This window comes from Chelon labrosus (genome assembly GCF_963514085.1).
Source record: "Chelon labrosus genome assembly, chromosome: 21".
Classification (NCBI taxonomy): domain Eukaryota; kingdom Metazoa; phylum Chordata; class Actinopteri; order Mugiliformes; family Mugilidae; genus Chelon; species Chelon labrosus.
Window position 1 is genome coordinate 10210382 of NC_140354.1, and position 13929 is coordinate 10224310.

The window sequence follows — 13929 nt, forward strand, 5'->3', positions numbered from 1 at the left end:
ATACAATTTAAACTCCTCCTTGTCAACTTAATGTTCGATGATTTACCTTCTGTATTGTCAAGCGAGGCCTGTTTTGGTCCATGTTTTTTGGCGCTTTCCAAAACTGTGACTGTGGACTGATTCTGATTTGCTGCAACTATTTGATTGACTTGCAAAAAGTATTTAAAGGGCAACTACTGTTTTTCTACAACATGAACCTTATTTCTGGCATAAAATACGATCATTTACTCACCCATATCAATTTTGTGTAATTTGCAGTCGTTCGGGAGATATTTAGATCTGTGTATATGCATATAGTGGGAGTGACTGGGGCACCGAAACGCAGGTCCCCGGATGATGATAACAGCTAACTCCGGACTCAACAGGAAATACCACTAGCGTACGATAGCAAAATAATGGTGAAATGAACGAGTTTCGCGGCAGACAATGCGTTATTTAGAGGCTGCGTTTCGGTGCCCCAGTCACTCCCACTATATGGATATACGCAGATCTAAATATCTTCCAACTGACTATAAATTTCACAAAAGTTATATGGGTGAGTAAACGATCGTATTTTATGCCAGAAATAAGGGTCAGTTTGTAAAAAACAGTAGTTCCCCTTTAATTGAAGTTAGTGGTGATATAAGTGACGCTTTGGTCAGCAACTGAATTATTTTATCCATGTGCCTTCATAACAGGCTTTGCAGGACAGTCATGTCAATTAATGGGGCTTAAGCTGACTAACTTTACTCCACAAAAATGCCATTTGCACTGACCAAAGTACCCCCACTTCTACCTACCTGGCAGGGCTTATAACTGCGTACATTCACCGGCTAATTCACATTCGCCGCTAATTCTAATCTCAAACTATACCCAGCCTTATTACCACATGGTGTGAGGAGGTTGCGGATGCAATCTGCTATCCACTGAGCTTTGTGCTGCTTGGGATGTCACCTAAATAGGTCTTCCCTCCCCTATTGTCTTCCCTCTTCACCCTGCCCCTTGAAGTTTATGTAATGCTCTGCTTAAGAAAAAACACATCCTAAGGCCTTCGACTGAGTCCCCTGGGTATTACGTATTTAGCGGTATGTACGTTTCTGCAGATATGCATATGTGTGTGTGTGTGTGTGTGTGTGTGGGTGCTCCCATCTCCAGTGTGTGCACCTTCAGTGTTTTGCTGGGGGATATTTGGGCATTAGGGGGATTGTATGACTCAAGACTGTCTCCCTGGAGAGCGTCCTACTTTATTGTCTCGAGAAGACGACGGAGGCACATCTGCTTCATGCGGACTTACTCGCGCGGTTGTACAGAAAGAACTGACTCAGATGCTCACATTTGCATGAACTCCCCTGTCCTCCTGTGCTCCCTTTTTTCCTCCACAGAAATTTAAAAACCTCTGTGGCTTCTGCTGTGCTACAAAACATGTGAAGAGAAAGGAAAGTACTGAAAAGAAGAGGAAAACAGGCCCAGGCACATTTCTATCTCTTTTCTTTCCCCTGAATCCTGATTATTTTTTGCTTCTCTCAGAATAATCTCACACTGACCAAGTACAGTACAAACCACACCCTGAGATTAGGTTATGTCAGGCAAAGCCTCATCTGCTGCCAGGAGATGTGTGTGGGTTGAGAGGTACTGAGTACGGATGTCCCGATCAAGCTTTTTTTGGCCCCTGATACCTATCTTTTAATATTAAGCATTGGCTGATCCAAGTCCCTATCCGATCTTAAAAAAATTTAATTTCCTCCCCTGGAGGTTCATTGAGGCTTTTACCGTCTTACTTCTATTCTCCTAGATCGCATGTGCACTGTGCAACCGTATTAATGTGCACAATAAATAGCACTGTCAAAGTTTATATGGCGTCAAGAGGGTAGCTCTTACCTTGGCTCCTGAAGTTCTAACAGACGGCAGAAACCTGGGTTTTCTCCCACAGAAATGGGCGGGTCACCCAAGCCATGAACTCCGTAACACTCTCTGCAATATTTTTTTGCCTGGAAGTTGTCTCGAGGAAACTTTTCTTTTAAATGCAGTGTTCAGTGTTTGTTGGGTTAGGGTTAGGGTTAGGTTTCGGTATAGCCTTTGCCTGAATATACTCGAGATTTTTAGTTTCTTCTTCTTCTTTGGTTTTGTGGCAGCTTTGATGCTAGCCAACCACCATTGGTTTTGGTTTATGGCAGACCTTAAATAAGAGGTCAGGTTTAGGTGAAGCCCAATACAGATCTAATCATTTTAGTGATTCCTGAATCTGTGCCGATCTCCAGATATCGGGACATCCCTAGAACTCACTACAATAACTTTTATCAGTATGCTTTCCCCTCGGGCATCCATGCCTGAAGTCCCATTGGGCAAGTCACCCAACCCCCTCATATCCCCGGGCGACGCACATAGCTAACTCACTGCTCTTAGTGTGCTTACTACCTTATGTGTGAGTGTGTCCGAATGGATGAGTCAAATGCAGAGAACAAATTTGCATGTGTTGTAGCATAGGACAGTAAAGTGCTGGTGCCTAATTTGATTCCAAAACAGCTCCGACTCCCCATGGCTTGGACTATGGTGGACTATATTTGGATGACTTGCTCTCAATTTATGCTTTGTCCCTGCTTGGAGTAAAGCAGATAGCTTCTTTCAACTGCTGACCATAATCAAACCACAAGGAGATCATCCCACTCAGTCAATAGGCCATTATTATTTGGCCCGTCTCAAAGTTTCTCAATTTCTCCTTCACCCTTGACACATTCCGTTGTTACCAGACAGTCAATGTCTGGCCACTGTGCTGAATGTAACCTATTACGTTGACTTCCTCACAGTGTAATTTCCCCCGTCTTTCAATCCCAGTTGCCAACTTCCTCCACCTGTCTCCTGGTGCGAAGACGCTGATGCAAGCCTTGCACCCCGTGGCGCTCTCATCTCCACCACCGACGACAGAAGGGAGGGACCATCCTAATGATTAATTTACTTCTCTCGCACCGACACAGGAAGAGAAAGAAGTTAAACAGGGAGGTTTAAAACCTCCCACTCAACTTGTCACTTTATACGAACCGACTTGTTGGGGATGCTCACAGAACCCACACACAGTAAATCCCCGGTGTGTCAAGATTGGAAGAAATCAGCGGCACACCTTACACCATACATTAATTGCTTGCGCTCTGCTTCTTCATGTATCTCTCCTCAACTTTTTTTCTATTTTTCTCTATCCTCATTTAGTCTTGCCTGGAGTTACACCATATATTTATTTTTTTTCCCTCTGCTCATTTTACCTCCCCACGTCTCCCACCACACCGCCTTCCTACTCCCCCTTCTGTTGATGTAAGTACAGACGCCCAATGGCCTCATTAGGCTGTCACTGATCCCTCCTGGCGTGGTCGGGCCCATTGGATCATTAGTCATCCCAGTCTGAGATGCCCAGCCTGACAGGAATAGATCAGCTCGAACACCCAAACTTCTAATATTCTCCGCGCGTCTCGATCGCATTCGAGCAGAAGGAGGCACCGCCGCAGCTCAGCCGTGGCATGTTAAAACCGATGCGTGAAATATTGATGCATTCACTCAAGGACAATGGAAGTCGACATTTGGGTCATGTGTGGGTTGATGATCTGTCATGTGTGTCGTCCATAAGGATACTGCTTCTACATTTGCGTCTGCGTTGCCGATGGAAATAGTCACAATAGTTTGACAGGGACAGAAAAAAAAAAAAACTTACATAACCCAATGGATTCTAGCCTTTTATATGATGTACATATTAAGCTGGTGGATATAAAAGGTCAGGCCAGAGTCGGGCTGCACTGTCACGGTGCAGTGATATTATTCTGTAGATGATTTTGGGATTATGATTATCAGGAACTGTTCTCTCCCAGAAAACATTGGGTAGAAACAACAAAACTGCTGGGGACTGCTCTCTGTCTGCTCTCTGAATGACAATCGTAAAAAAGAAAAAGAAATAGAATAGTAGAAATGAATAATAATTGAATGAAAACTTTGTCGTCAATGGAATCATACACTTGAAATCTACAGTATTCTGAATAGGACAAGACTATAGCAAATTCAACTTTAAACTGGAGCAGATTACCAGATTATGTTCAAGATACTATAACTAAAAACCTAAAATAAAACTGAAATCTTGACACGCTGTACAGTAAACATCAACAACAAGGTCTTCTCTAGAACAATTCTTGTCACATTTGGTTTCTCCATTCTTTCTTCAGTTTGCTTGCTAAAAATCGTTTGTATTTCCACAGCGAAGCAGTATACGTTAATCTCTAGTGAACTGTACAGCCGTAGGTCAGGGGTTCGTCTTATTTGAGACACACACACACACATCTCATATCATCAGTGATATGGCCCTCCCTGTAATCATGAGGCGCATGCATAAGCTAGCCGAGGATGTTCCCATATCCCTAACACCTCCTGGATTAGCAGCCCACTGACAGGCCAGCTGTTGATCTTTTGGCTTTATCTTAATGCCGCATAACTCTTCGATGATCTGCGAGCTTTCGGTCATTAAATCATTTGTAAGCTGGATGTAGCGCAGGCTGGTGGGAGAGCTGGGAGAGGGGAAGCGGCACATTCGGCGCTCGTGCTGAGGAAAGACAAAGAGACGGAGAGCAGCTGTGTCGCTTATGTAATTGCAGGGCCGAAAGTAGTTAGGGATACACACACACACACGTGCGCGCGCACACACACACACAATCAAGTGGCACATTGATAATCGCCAGCTTTTTGGACACCGGACTGCTGGATTGGATATCAGGGGCCCGAAGTGGTCTGTCTGCCAGCTACAGGACATCTGGCATAATCCACACTCGCGCATGTTAGTGCTTGAAAGGTACACACAGCCTGTGTGTAGGAGGATTTGAAACTCGACATCCAAACACGCACGCACACACAAAAGCGCAGGATGAACGACGCAGAACATCTGTTTACATACCTATATGACAAATGATGTAACCTGGAATTTGGAAAGCACCTCACTTTGGGATATAGCTGAAGAAGTTTCAGTCAAATAAATTCAGACTATTTTTCCTAGGACATTTAATTCTCGTGCACGTTCCCCGTCTTAGTTAGGATTACGAGTTTATTTTAAGAAATTGAAATGTCAGGGTAATAAAGAAGAAAGAGAGATTTATTTCAGCTTTTATTTCCTTGGTAGCATTGGCCTTAAATAGTTTAACCTGGGTCAAACGTTTCTGGTAGCTTTTCACAAGCGTCTTACAAGAAGCTGCAGGAATTTTAGCCCGCTCCTCCTGAGAAAAGTGGTGTAACAGAGTCAGGGTTGTCAGCTAGCATGATGGCAGAAACTTTTTTTTTAATTTTCTTCATTTCAACTGAGGTCCAGGCTTTGGGATGGCCACTCCAATACCTGGACTCTGTTGCCTTTAAGGTGTTTATGTCAACGTTGGAAGGTATGCCTGGAATCACTGTCCATTTGTTGGAGCCTGTCGCGACCAAGCTTTAATTTCCTGGCTGATATCTTGAGATGTTGTACCTGTTCAACTCTCTTCCCATTCGCTCACAGATTGTAATTGCACCTTTACTACAATACATTTTGGTCTGACTTAAATATTCCCTTATTCTCACAATAATATGCAATTCATACTGTACTTCTGCAGAAACGCCTTACTGGGTATACAACTGACTATTATTTAAAAATAATAATGATTTAGGATATGTTATTTTGACATTTTAAATAATTACATACCCCTACTATGGTCACAGATTGCCACTGAAGATTACTATGTATGTAACTGCATCGCGTCATGACACGGCTTTAGCTATCTGTCACTCTTAAGCACTCTGTCTGGTGAATGTGCGTTGTTGACGTCAAAAGGCCTATAAGCTGCGCTCCTCATCAACATAGAAGACGAGGGATTTATCAAAGAGATTATTATTATCAAGTCCTGGGGATGCTGCTTGTAATTTGATTGTAATTTGAAGGATGTGTTAAGTAGTAGGAGCTTAACGAAGTTCTCCGTGCTTATGTTACTGTCCATTACATCCCAACCAACTGTGACTGGAAGAGTTAGCCAGCCAATAGCTGGTTGTGTTTATTACGTAAATTGGACTAACACTTTAGGTTTCAGTTTTTATTAATAATATCTAGTAACCATGTTCGGGATTGTACTGTGGTGTACACATGTGAGGACCTCTTCCACTACCAGGAGAGACCAGTTACGTGTTCACAACAGAACCCTGTGCAGCACTTAGGGGGTTAGTACTTTCTAGTGGCACCTCAGCCATCAAGGGATGCAAACCTGGGCATGGGTGCTACAGCTAAATGTAAAACATCCAGGTTCCACCGAGATTTGAACTCGGATCGCTGGATTCAGAGTCCAGAGTGCTAACCATTACACCATGGAACCACCTATGTGAGGTTCTGCAAGCCTAAGCAGTCTGCAGCACCAATAAGAACATGATAGGTTGTTTTGTGGAAAAAGAAAGTCACTATTGTCCAGACCGTCTCTAGGAGGAGGAAAAACTCTGCTGATTGACACTTCTTTTTTGATTATTATGCAAGAGATGGTATTGGAGTCCTTCTAAACAGTGATGGCAACGTAGATGTCCAGTAATGCTGGAAGTGTTTCCGTTTGAGTAGGTGACACATGTAAAACTATCGCTGGAGCCTTCACATTTCACCCTTGCCATGTTGAATTAGAGAGAATTGTGGCATCCCTAAAAGGCAAATATCTGCAGTCTAGATGCTGAACTGCTTCAGGTGATTTTAGCTGCCACTGTTGTCCTTTTTTCACACTCCCCCAGTGGCGGAGTGAGCTTGGGATGTCATTGAACCGCCAAACCAGTGCACTCCTCAGAATTAATAGAGATTGCAGTCATGCTAAATTCTCAAAAACCCTAACAAACATAACCCAGTGTGTGATCTGCAACTTGGAATGGGATAGACCTTAGACTTGTTGTATACCAATGTTAAGGAGCCACCAACCTTGCACGTCTCTAAACTTCCAACTTCATGGGAGAATTCCTGAGACTACAAAAGGTTCCCAAGATTTGGAAGACATCCTGCATTGTCACTTGGACACATCTGGACTACGTATCTGCTGAATGCTCAACTTTGTTCACCATCTGGGGTTAACATTAGATTCCAGTCCTCTGGAGCAGTCAGTTGACCAACCAGGTGATCACTCTAGCATCCTGCATTTGTATATGCCAGTTTTAAGTTGACAAATTAGTCTAAAAAGTTTATGAACTATAGCTATGTCTGCAATGACAAAATATTCTGAAGGGATTGTAACTTTCTGCGTAATTATAAGCTTCATATGAGCTTCCCGTCTGTGGATCTTAGTCATAGCAAATGTTTTTAGGAACCAACATTTTCTCGTATTGGTGGAACTTCACACACTTCACTTTGCAAAAATGCACTCAAAAATACAATAATGCAAACAGGACAGCTTCATTCAGTACGTGCGGTTTTATAGTGCAACATATGTTGTATATTTAATGTATATTTCATTCATTCATTCATCTTCTGTAACTGCTTGTCCTGTGAAGTGTCGCTAGGGGGCTGGAGCCTATCCAAGCTGTCACTGGGCGAGAGGCGGGGTACACCCTGGACAGGTCGCCAGTCTATCACAGAGTTAATGTATGTTTCATTTTTTTTTTAGTGTGTTTGTTGCCTAAACCAAGATTACATTAGCACTAAAAGAAAGTCCATTATTGCAGAGACTGTACTGCACCATAAACTTATCCATTAAATTTGTGAAGAGTAGCTTCAGGACCTCAGGATAATGTGCTGAAAGTTTTTATGAAGCTCTGTAAAGTTGAGAGTAGTTGCAGCGTCCTAATTATTTGCATGTTCAACACTACCAGCCTACCCTTTGTACATTCTCACAGTATTTTGACACTGACGTTTTATACATAGGTTTCATGACATAAAATGTTAATTAGATCAACTTCAGGAAAATCCTACTAACAGGATTACTAGGTCATTTGGGTAACACATATAACTGGATATGTGTATCAGTACTAGTGCGCCTGTCAGAAAGAGACAGTCTGTGTCCACGCATGTGCACGTAAACACTCCTGTTACTACGACGCTTATGAAAGTGCAGCTCCTTGCTTTCTTTGTAATGTGCGTCGGTTAAATATAGTTTCCATGTGATATGGCCACCTGGGGCCCTTCCTCCTTGGTTTCTGTGGCAATGTCACAGTGATTAACGTGCGGGTGTGTTAACAGCCAGTTGTCCGGTTCCCTCGCAAGTGAAAGCTTTAATAAACACACCGGGGAATCGTGGGGTATAAAATGGGGACTGCTGAAAAGCATTTGGGGAAGCCAGGTGATAGATGACCTGAAAAGTTTTGCTCCTTTCATTTCTTTTTCGAGACTTTCATGACAGAATGGTAATAGTTAGCTACCACCTTTTTAAAGCTAAGACTTTGTAAGTCCAGTAAAACAACAGCTTCAAATATTAACCATTCAACTTAGATGGATGTGTCATGTATTTTATGAAATTCTTAGCCAGTAATTATTCTCTGCATGCCTGCTCCTTTTTTTCATTATTTTTACCTCCACCTACATGCTAGTTCTTTTTTTCTTTTCCTGCGTATTATGGTGGGTTTTATCTTTGGGGCATTGTTTCATATTGTGAGACACTTCTTCTTTCCATGCATGTTGCATCAATAGCATGTGGAGTCAAAGGATTACAAAATAAATCTAATAGTATCAGGAGCATCCTGATACTAACAAGAACATCCAGGTTGAAGTTTGCTCAGTTACCTCTGGTCAGAAATCGAGCCATCACCACTGCTCTCTCCTAATGGAGCGTGACAGCCGCAGCCGCGGAGGCCCGCGGTCGGATGGCGGAGCGAGCAGGAAGTGACGATGCTCTCACAGGCTGAAGACCCCACTTGGCCTTTGCTGTGTGCGCACACGGCAACAAAGGCTTCGCTGCTGCTCATGTCAGAGAGAGGCCAACGCGCATTAACACGTGCATATGAAAGTGGTCATCATTTCCCCGTCAGTCTAATTAAATGCTGCGTTTGATGATGAAAGTTGGGTTGTGATGAAAGGGTGAGCGGTGGTTATGAGTGCAGTCTGAATGCATCCGGACACTGGATCCTTCCTGTACTGTTAATTAGAGTGCAACAGGGAAGTGTTAAGGGCCCGACACCTGGGTCTGTGTGTGCATTAAACCAATGTACTGAAGCCCTTGTACTTATAGTATTTGTGTTTTTGGTTTTTGGTTTTGGTTTATGTTTTTATCTTAGGTTTCTATCCTTGCATTATCTGCTGCTGCTTATCCTAAAGAGGGTCACAGCTAGCTGGAGCCCATCCCAGCTGTCTCTAGGGCTAACACATTGAGACAAACAACCATTCACACCTACAGGCAATTTAGCATTACCCAGTAAACTTAGCAAGCCTCCAAAGGAAGCCAGAATACTTCAAAGGCACAGAGAGTGCTTGCTAGAAAGCTCCCAGAAAGTCAGTAGAGAGGTTCAGACCCAGACCCTTCTTGTCGTGGAGCAACAGTGCCAACCACTGCCCCACCATGCCGCCCATGCTTCTGCTTCCAGTGCACTACGCCTAATCTTTTTACTGAAACGTACGCTTGGTTGCATTCTCGAATCGCATTTTCATAAATGATGTACTCACCTTAACCATAATGATGACAATTTAAAAACAGATGGAAGGAGAGCTCGCCTTCTGTCTTGAACACCCATTTCACTGACAGTTAAATAAACCCATGCAAAATCCCAGTACCCAAACGAGACTGACAATCTGACTGGTGAGAACATGAGATACATGAGAATACTGTAAGAATGCTTGTCTCTGAATTCTTTTTCCTCTTCTATCGAGGACTCAAATAACTCGTCTTGATGAGATCGCAAACATGTTGACTGGCACAGAATACCTCGACGCACCATAATGTTTACTAAAAAAGGCATTACCCACGGGTCAAAACTGATACAGTTCATTAGTTCAAAGCTGTTCAAAATTGCCAAAAACCCCCGAAGAAAAAGAGGAAGCGGTTGCACGCTTACTAAAATTAAAACGACTCCCAGTTGTAGATGAGCTGCTGAATATTTGGGCTATTACAGTGAATTTAGTCTGATGCTTGGTTTGTGTTTCAGAGCCTGGGAGCCGTTGTGTCCTTATCTATTGGATATTGTGTTCAAATATGTCATCATTATGTTTGAATAAAATTCAAATACCATATTTAAGTGGGAAGCCAAACGATTAATTGAAAAAATAATTGATAGATTAATCGACCTATCGATTAATCGATCGAAAAATAATTGACAGATTAATCGATTGGCTGTTGTCTTTATTTTTCCCTGTTGAATTTTCCCGTTAGAATGCCTGTGTTTATTTGCATACAGAGCGTGAAACTGCGATCAGATTTCTGGTGCTGGCTCGAGGCGCATGTGGAGACACGTTTTAATACAAACACAAGCTGGAGGCGCAGGAGGCATGTTAACACCAGGTCTGCAGCAGGCCTATGAGCTTCTCTTTCTGTCTGTTTCTTACTCACACTAACAAACAGATGCACACCCAAACATTCAGGCACACTCTTTTTAAACCACTCACTGAGGCCAATATGCAACAACATTGCGTGTCAGACGGTTGCCTGCTCAGTCGAGGCGGTGGGCTGTGTATGTTTGGACGAGACTGACAACACTAGTTGTTTTGGATCCTCTGCGCCGGCAGAGAATAACAGATGATCCTCACGGCTACCCTGCATAGCGCTTTCCCTCAGCTGAGCAACTGACCTTTAGCCTTGAAGAACGAGAACACTTCATCACCTCTATCAGGCTGTGAGATTAGTGTTGATTTCTTTGTCCTTTTTCTTCTATCGAGACTCTCACACGATTAAATTTATCAATCCGCATATGGAAAAGGTTGAGAACCAGTATATTAAGCCTTCTCCTGGTTTTCCACCTTCTTCTCCCTCTCTGCATTTTCTCCAACCCATCATCACCATAGCAACTGTGCAACTGTTTACTTTGTTCCCCCGAGCACCTCTTTCCAGCGCGCTCTCACGCGTACACGATCACAGTACCCTTTCACGCTTTTAATTGAATTGTGCTTTCTGATCGCTTTAATTCCTCGCAGTGATGTTCGGGGAACATTATCAAGTGTGTGTTTAGTCAGTGCTTACAGTAAATGCTTCCCCTGAACGCAAGGTAAAACAACAGATTGCAAAAATCCCAGCTGGAGTTGTACTGATTAAAATCACTAAGTCACGTCAGTTCTCCAGTCTGTTGCTTTATTTACACTAAATTCTTAAGGTGACCCAACCTGGTATGATCTAACAGTAAGTATGCTAAAGCTGGAGTTTTCACAGTACCAAGGTTCAGCCCATGTCCACGCTTAAACTTCTCAAACCGCTTGCACGATCATTGGGGCCTCCAAGCATATTAGATATTTAGGAGTCAGTACTTCTGCAATAGACAGAGACACGTCTACAAGGACATTATGTAGCTGACTGTGTTGTCAAGGAACAGTGACCACACTAGACACTGAGGCTAACCATTAGCACAATATTCTAATGGTCGCTGAATCATAGACAAACCATTTTTTCTTATCTACAATTGTCTAAGCTTCTGCTTTGATATGTTTTCTCACTGCAAAGTATTGCATAGTTGCATTCAGTTTTTCTTCTACTTCTTCTTTGTCTTCTTTTGGTTTTATTGGTGGTTGGCACACCAGCTCGTAGGTGCATTACAGGACTGGAGTGTGGCTGAGTTTTGTTTACATCCATTTTACCTCCATTGCCCCGTGAGATCTCGTAGGGTGGTGCATTAAGTTCTCCCTCCTCTAAATAATATCCAGCAGTGTAAGTCTGGGATAAGAGAGAAGCAGTTCCGTGATTTTAATTCTGATGTTTGGTTAGCAAAGTGCCACTCTCTCCAGTTGTAAACCTATGACTGAGCTTTGTATTGAGATTATACCTAACAGGATAATGTAGCAGGCAAAAGTCAAGCGCCTACCTCACCTGTTTCCTTTAACCAGCACTCCAGTTCTTCTGTCAAATATGTCACTTCAGTAGCTTTAAGTCTGGGTTAAGTCACTGTGTCAGATTTGCACATCTTTAGCAGCCTGTGCTCCGTGTGAATTTTATGGCTTCATGGGGTTTGTTAAGAGTTGCTAGATCGTGTGATAAGTAGGAATCAACCTAACCACAGGGGATCTAAATGGTCCAACAGGTGAACAAAGATCATGTAACTGAGTGGACCCATTGAAAATATACACCAACATTATGACCACCTTCCTAATATTGTGTAGGTCTCCCTTGTGCCTCCAAAACACTTCATTCTCATCGGAGAATGGACATGGACCTTCTGAGGGTGTCCTGTGGTGTCTGGCAACAGGATGTTGTTTGTGGGGGCCTTTGAGTTCTATGGGTTGAGGGGAGGGGCCTCTGTGGATCAGGCTAATTCCAGTGCATCCCACAAACACTTGATCAGTTTGGGAATTGGGAATTTGGAGGCCAGGTCAACGCCTTGTGCTGTTCTTCATGTATTTTTAGTTGTTCCTAAACCGTTTTTTTGTGTGTTCTTGTGTCAGGCTGCATCTTGCCCTGGTCTGGTCTAGGTGGGTGGTATATGTCTAAGTAACATCCACACAAATGCCAGGTCCAAAAGTTTCACAGCAGAACATTGTATTGTCACAAGATGGTCAATGTTACTCACTTTTCGTGTCAGTGGTTTTAATGTTGTGCTTGATATGTAGTAGGCTACAGTGCTAAGCTTTGCACGGGCCTTGAACTTTGCTGGAGAAGAAATAATAAACGCAGGACTGTGTTGACTCAACAGTTGATCTTAATATTGCAATGTGAGCCACACTAAATGCTGCCAAGAGTGCTGCCTCTTCGAGTGTTTGCTTGGTGGTAGTATAAATAATATCCATGACTGGAGACCAAGGAAAAAAACATCATTATAAGTGGAAGAGAAACACCAGTTAATTTGAGCACTCAGCCCTAGCTTTGCATGTATTGTGCAACATTTCCCAGTCTTCACAGCATAAGGCTGTAGGTTTTCCTAATCCCCTAGAATCAATGCAGCCAGGCAGACACGAACACACCCACACATGAAGAAGCCCAGGACTCTGAACAGATTATACCTTCAGACCTTGCCTCTTCTCGCAATGCCGAGTCACAAGCTCGGGACGATTGCAAAATTAAACCCTCTCATTTTGACTTCACCCGTGGCAACCAAGAGAAGGTGGAGTACAAAGCAAAGAGACGATTACAGGGAGTTAAAGGAAGACAACGTAAAGCTTAAACAAGAAACATGCAGGGCTCACTGTCTGGAGACTTCGGGGAAAGGGAGTGAGGAGAGGGGCTGATAAAGTCAAAGACAGGGAAGAGAACAGAAAGCAGCCAGATAGCGTCTCCTCTGTTGCTGCTTGAGTCCCCTGTGTCTGCTGTACACTCAGCCAGTCTCTTTGAAGATAAATTCAGGGTTCCCACAATTGAATAATTGAGAAGAATGTTCATGCAGTCAGGAGGCAAAAATGGTTTGCAGAAAACCCAAGGGAGAAGACTCAGTCCGGACACAAGGGCCGCGACCACAAGGTCATTTGTTATTTTCTTTTTTTTTCCACTAGAAAAGTCTCCAAAAAAGGCTCGAGGAAAGGGGTAAAAATAGTTTTTTTTGGCTTACTAAAAGGAGGCATGCTAATTAGACTTTTCTGAGACCCTCGCGCCACTGACTCATTACCCTGCCAATCACAACCCAGCTACTCAACAGCTCCCTCCTCTTCCACAAACAGACTACGCGTCTCCGTTGCCATCGCCCTCTCTCCCTCCTTCCTCCTCTGTTGTCATGTTGTTTGCCTGATTTACCATGTTTGAGGAGAAACGGCGCTTTTCAGCGATGTGTGCCCACTTACTCAGTCAGCGGCCTGTATAATTACACATGCAGCCGCTCTGACACATTTCAGCGCGATGAAGGCAATGCTGGTGGGGAATTATCTACCCTCATTTGCGGGGCTTTCATTAC

At 43.3% G+C, this 13929-nt stretch overlaps 1 protein-coding gene across 1 annotated transcript in view; it reads left to right on the forward strand.

The window, feature by feature from the left end:
* prkcab (protein kinase C, alpha, b) overlaps positions 1-13929 on the forward strand; it is a gene marked incomplete at its 5' end in the record, with an annotated part of 90702 nt that overhangs the window by 48041 nt on the left and 28732 nt on the right. The window lies entirely within an intron of this gene.